This window comes from Diabrotica undecimpunctata, chromosome 3 (assembly GCF_040954645.1).
Source record: "Diabrotica undecimpunctata isolate CICGRU chromosome 3, icDiaUnde3, whole genome shotgun sequence".
Classification (NCBI taxonomy): domain Eukaryota; kingdom Metazoa; phylum Arthropoda; class Insecta; order Coleoptera; family Chrysomelidae; genus Diabrotica; species Diabrotica undecimpunctata.
Genome location: NC_092805.1, coordinates 129,822,266 through 129,829,166, shown reverse-complemented (window position 1 = coordinate 129,829,166; position 6,901 = coordinate 129,822,266).

Genomic DNA, 6,901 nt, shown 5'->3' with positions numbered 1-6,901 from the left:
AAGAGAAAATTGAAATAACTCGGACACATAATGAGAAACTGCACTAAATACAGATTACTGAAAATAATCCTTTAAGGCAAAGTATTCGGAAAGCGAGGTATTGGGAGAAGAAAAATGTCATGTTTAAGAAACCTGAGAAAACTGTTTTCCACAACAACAACTAAATCTATTAAAAGAATCAGTTAATAAAATAATTATAGCCAGAATGATCGCCAATATTCGAAACGAATAGGCACCGAAAGAAGATGACGTTCTTAATATGTTTGCTCAAGTTGTTTGTTCTGAAAGCTGGCTTATTCCTTTCTTTTTATATGTTTGGCAATTTTTAATGAAATCTTGCCTGAATATGTAATCGAGCAGAAAGTACCAAGTTTTTTCTCTGTTGGTGGAAAGATTAATTTTAGAGCTTTGTATTTTGGTTTACAATTTTGTACCACGACCGGAAATCGTCCTACCCGTGACACCGTGAAAGACCTTGTATATTACCATATTGCTTTCTTTATGGTAGTGCCCCTTTTTACAATTTTAGTTTAAATACATAAATATTTTTTTGTTCAAAAATATTATACCATAAATATAAAAATTTAAGAGAAAATTTAAAATCTCATATATAGCTTGAAAGTTGTTATACAGATTTTACTAATTTAGTCATTAATTTTAAATGTAGGAAACACGCTGCATGGAACAGACATTCAAGAATATGCAAACACAAAAAAAAAACAAAACGTTTATGTGTACTAGCATGTATCAGAAATATAAGTATAATATGATTTATTGTCTGTTCTTATATGACCCTCATTATAATGTGAGTGAGTTATTTCCACTGCAGTTGTTGGACCATAGACAAAATGATATATGGCACTTATAAGATGAAAGAATCATATTTCATCTTTGATAATTCCAGTAAATTCATTTAATTAGCTTAGTTATTATTGTATGTTGGAAATTGCATGTTAAATAATAAAACATCTTGATGTGCGAGACGAGTATGCTAAGAAGCAATTGCAATTTAATTACATAAGAGAGAAAGATTATATTCATACGGTGGAAGGTATTTGCCGTAAAAATGTCCTATGTGGCAGTATTTTTGAAGTTAAAGGAAGTATTAATTAGTTAAGTCGGAATTGATTCAAATAAAAAACAAATGTTATAATTAAAGTAAGTCTATTATAAGTCTATACGGGGAGTGCCGGATCCACTGGTTAATGGGCCCTTACATACATGGGCCAGATACATGTCATTTGGTGTACATACTGTAGTGAGTGGCTCTCCAATTGTCTTCTCCAGACGTTTGTGAGGCTAAAATATTCCTGATGTAAGGAGGTAACTTTTAACAATGGAGGATATCTAGAGAGCAGTCTATTTATTTCGATATTAAGCTTGTCATGGTGAAGGGTAATTTATGGTTAACCTAGCTTTTTCTATTCTTTCTGAGAAAAGAATGACTTCTTCGTAGTTTCAACGGTTATTTGTGAATCAGAATTGGAAGCCATTAGTTCGGTGTTGGTCTAATTGTACCTAAAATCCTTTGCTTTGCCTGATTTAATTGGATGTCAACAATCTTTGCGCGTTTGCTATTGAGCCATACCGGGAAAGTATATTTAGTTGCCGAATATACAAGTCCGAGAGCGGATGATTTGAGTACGGAGGCTGAGAAACCTCATATAGTGCTATATAGCTTTTGCTAGATATTAACAATATTTTGCGTTTTTAGTTTTGCTACCGTTCTCTGTAGGTGTTCTTTAAAACGTAAAATTCTGTTAAGAGTTACTCCGAGATATTTTGGTGTTGAGTTATGAGTTAGTAGTCTGTTCTCAAAGTAGGCGGAGAGGTTTTTATTAATTTGGATATTATTTAGGTGGAAGTCGGTCAGATAGCCAAGCGGGTAAGGCGGCCGACTCTCATTCGCTTCACTGTTGAATGGTTAAGTGGATGTGCGCTCAAGCCCTGGCTCGGTCTACAGAAAAATAAAAAAGGTTAACGCGACAGTTTAAAATTCTAAAACGAATCCGCGGCTTAGACTAGAATATGCTGGTGTCTGATCGGCCTATGGTGGAGCAGTACGGCAAGGGATAAGGGCTTGCGGCTCGGTGATACCTACCTGAAGGGAGTGACTCTCAAGTCACTTGAGAAAGGCAATCAGCCGAAACAGCTGTAGTGATAAGAATTTAAAATAAATTTTGTGGAAGTTTGAAAACAAAGTTTTCAGTGTTTTATTGTTACATAAAATGAATTTCCATCAAGTAACGGTCGAATCCATCAATTACTTTGTTGCTTTTTTCAAGTCGAATAAGATTTTAAAGACAGTTTTAAAGTGCATTTAATGCCGCCCAGCTATCAGATATAATTTTTTAGATCTGTCGCTCTAGTTGTCATTTATTAGTTCCTGAAGGCACATGTTTATAGCATAAATTTTCGCTTCTTTTTATAAAACTGACTGCTACTGTTTTACTACAATTAACAGATAGTTTTTCCCTATCGCATCACATAGTAGGAATACTTATTGTTCATTGGAGTGTGCTGGATAGAACATTACGATATTTTCCACCTACAAAAATTACTAGATCATCAGCTTACGCATGTATTTCTACTTCCTGTACGTCAGAGCAAAATCAAGTCATGCACCAAGAGTGACCACAGGAGAGGAGTTATCTGCAAGGGAATGCTGTCGACTGATCTTTTAGACTTTTTATATTATATCTGTTCTCACAAACTTCTTGAGTAGATCTACCATTTTCGCAGAATGTGTTGCTAATGGGAAAAAAGGTTTGTGCTTTTTACAAAATAATGGTCCATTCCACATTCTACCTCTGTGTAAAGTCTGACATCGTACAAACGTAGACAGGAAGTGTGTCTGGATATAATGAAGTCGATTATTGATTTTTGTTGAAGTGCGGGCAGAGTCCATTATATATTTATGAATAGTTTAGGTTTGTAAAATCCATTTTATATACGTATTGAATATTGCTGACAAATTTCTATCTTCATTGTCATTTACATCCTTCTCTCCAGACGGTCGGGCAACGGTATTATTTGTTCTAAGTCCTGTGTATACATTAAAGTGTCTTTATAAAACTGTTTTCTTTCTGTTTCTGATCTTATCTTAAAATTTAATCTTATTTATTTCTATTCTTATGTTTCCTTTTTATCGTAATCGTCTTTAGTGACAATCGTGTTATCATTGGATGGTGCATACACACCTCTATCTCATAACCTTTTACTATGCATTTAATTACAGCGTCCCAAATATTTTAACCAGCAAAATAATTGTCTAAAAGAAGTATAATAAGATATAAAAAAACGCCCTCTTAGATATGTACTTAACCAAATTAAGGATATATTAAGTATAATTAAGAAGTTAATGAAATAAACTGTTCAACTCTTTGAAACTAGAGAAAAGTTAAAAATAGTTAAAATATTGCGCCTAAGAGAATTTATTGATGCTGCAAGGTGTTAATTTTCACCAATCAGCATAACTACCACTGGAATTTCTGTAGCTAAAATAAAACTATGAGCAAAAACGAAATTGAACAGGTACAAACTACCTATATATCGCTAACAGTTTCAACAAATACACGAAGTGATACGTAATTGACCCCTGGAGTGATAACTGAACAATAATCATGCAATTCGAACATTAAGGATCAGTAACAAGTAACCAGACAGTGGTGGATCAACAACAATGTTTTAAAAACATATGTTTTACACTCCCTGAGTCTGCTTACAAAACAATAATAGTGATTTTAAAGATACTTAAAAAGTATACAACCATTGAGATAATTCTAACCATACTCATAAACCACAAACACATACAAAATCTAGTTTACTGTAATAGTGAAGGGTTATTAGTGAAAAGGTGGAGAATTAAAAGAAAGCATACTGCTACTTCTTCCTTTATTTAAAGACGCTTCGCGTGTTAGTCTATAACTATCATCGTTTATCTACGATTAGTAAAAAGAGCATACAACCATAAAGAAAAAATAGTAAAACGTTTACCTTACAAAGTTATGTAGATCAAACAAAACAAAACACTTACTATTTTAATGGGAATAAGCCACAATTAAAGTATAAAATAAGTTTATTGGCGTTTCAATTTTCACTTTGAAAATCATTCTCAAAATACCCATTTTCTATTTATTATACGTCATGGGCATAGGCCAACTCATAGCAGATATGTCGTCTTGTCCAAATTTACGTCCAAAATCGCATTCGTTGTATTCCTCTGTCAGTCTACTTGTCATAAAATATAGATCATAATTAAGTGACTACAACTTAGTCCACTGTAAAACAGAATATATACAGTGCTAGTCAAAAGTCCGTCCCCCCACGCATCTTTTGAACGGTTATTGTTATAATAGTGAAATTTTGAGTGAGGCAATAAACAGACGTAGGCTTCTCAACTAGTCATAACAGGTGACGTAAAGTGATAGATGACGTTACAGCGCCACTGTGACGGATAAGTTTAAATGGGATCTTATGGCAAATGATACCTCGTTTGAAAAGTATTGAAAGTACCTATTCAGTCATAATAATTTTGTTTGAGTTTAAGCTCATTTTGATGAATAAATTAAATAAATACTAAAAATGTAGCTTCTCATTTAATTAATAAATATTTACAACCAGTTCTTATAGTAAGTGTTCAAAATGCGTTCCATCTATTTCCTGACAGTAATGCATCCTATTTCTAAACTCTTGACGTACTCGTTCAAATGTGTCGAAGGAAATTGCCCATTATTCAACAATTTGTTTTTTCAAAATGTCAATATTGTCGGGTGCTGTATCGTAAACTTTAGATTTCAAGTATCCCCAAAAAAAAAAATCTAATGGTGTGTGGTCCAGTGACCGAGCTGGGTATTCTATCGTACCTCGTCGTATAATCCATCTACGGCGATATTCCTCATTTAGGTAACATCTTACTGCACCGTAATGGTGAGCAGGAGCACCATTTTGTTGAAACGTTATTTCCAAGTTGCCGAATTCATCTGGATTATCCTTCAGAATTTCAAGTATTAACGGTTCAATTGCATTTTGTAACATCTCCAGATACACCGGTTAAGTTAGTATTAATAAAAACAAGCCCAACTATGTGGTTTCCCAAAATACCTGCCCAAACATTTTTTTTTTTTGGAAATTGTGTATGTGTTTTACGAAAGACGTGAGAATTTGTGTCACTCAAATACCTCACATTGTGTGTGTTAGAGAGAGAAAGTAAGAGAGAAGAGCTTAAAAGAGCGTTGAGAGAAAAAGTAGATTCTTCAATAAAACAAATTGTTTTTATGTAATCGATCTGTTGGTTAATTTTATTGGACATAATTTCACAGAATTCTATTCTTCGGTCGGGATCATTATCTGAAAGTTGGTGCACAATTTTTAATTTGTATGGATGAAATTTATTTTCAGCCAACACTCGGTGTACTGTCTTTTGATTGATTCCATAGATAGATGCAACTTGGTCTGTAGAAGAAGTAGGGTTCACTACCATTTCTGAAATTATGTAATTTTTTTTGTCAACACTAATTTTTGGTAGACTAGATCGTATTAACACAGCTGCTACTTTGTCGGCCACATTACGTACCATTCTGCCTTTGTAAAATTTGTAAACGTCTCATTAAACAATAATTAAACTAAATATTAACTAAGAACAACTAACTAAAAACAACTTTTAAACTTGCATTGACTAAACTAAGAAGAAACAGAAACTAAGTATTCAGGTATAAACGCGTTTGCAAACTAAAAATAACTAGAGAATTGACAAACGTCAACTTTTTTGACAAATAACCAAAGGCGGACGTTAGAATTTTTATTATTTAAATGCCAAACTAGAATTTTAGTATTTATTTAATTTATTCGTCTAAATCATCTTAAATCCAAACAAAAATTTGTTTGATTGAATAGGTATATTAAAATAATTATAGTTTCGCATTTAATTAATAAATATTCTAACGTTCATCTCTCGTTAATTGGCAAAAAAGTGGACATTGACGTAAAAACAATTAGAGAATTTAAAAACGTCAACTTTTTGACAAGTAACCAGAGGCGAAGGATTTAATATTTATTAATTAAATGCGAAACTACAATTTTAGTATTTATTTAATTTATTTATCAAAATGAGCTTAAACTCAAACAAAATTGGTATGGCTAAATAGCTATTTTTAATACCTTTTAAACGAGGTATCACTAGCCATAAGGTCCTACTTAAAATTATCTGTCACACCGGCGCTGTAACGTCATCTGTCACTATTACGACACTTGTTATGACAAGTTAAAAAGCCTACGTCTGTTCATTATCTCCCTTTAAATTTAACTATTATAAGTATAACCGTTCAAAAGATACGAGGAAGGAACGGACTTTTGACTAGCACTGTATAGAGTGCTGTGTTTTAGAGGTATTCCTATATTAGAGCATTTCCCTTTTCATTTTTGTAATAGATATTCAAGATGTATCTTAAAAAGAGTGGGCAACAGATATTGTTCCGTCTCATTATAATTCACTTCATGTTATTGTCGATTTTATTTTATTATTTTAGATTTATACTAGCGGACCAACTCGACATCGAGTTTTTTAAATGAAATTTTTATTTTGCGAGAAAAATATACAATATATACAATGACCGGAAGTAAAAATATTTTTATCAATAACTCAAACACTATAAATGATAATTTCGTGAACGAGTCACATCAATAGAATGCTCTATTGATTTGACTAATAAAAACGAAACCGGAAGTCGATCTCAAAACCGGAATGCAATTTTTAGTTCATCAAATGTCGACATGGATATCATTTAGAAGTTAATTTTGCATGCTGATCACGAATCCGGTGTCAGATTTGCTCTATCTTGACATTTTATGCGCGTTTCGGGTCACTTCCGGTGTCGGATCGCAACCGGAAGTACATATTTAG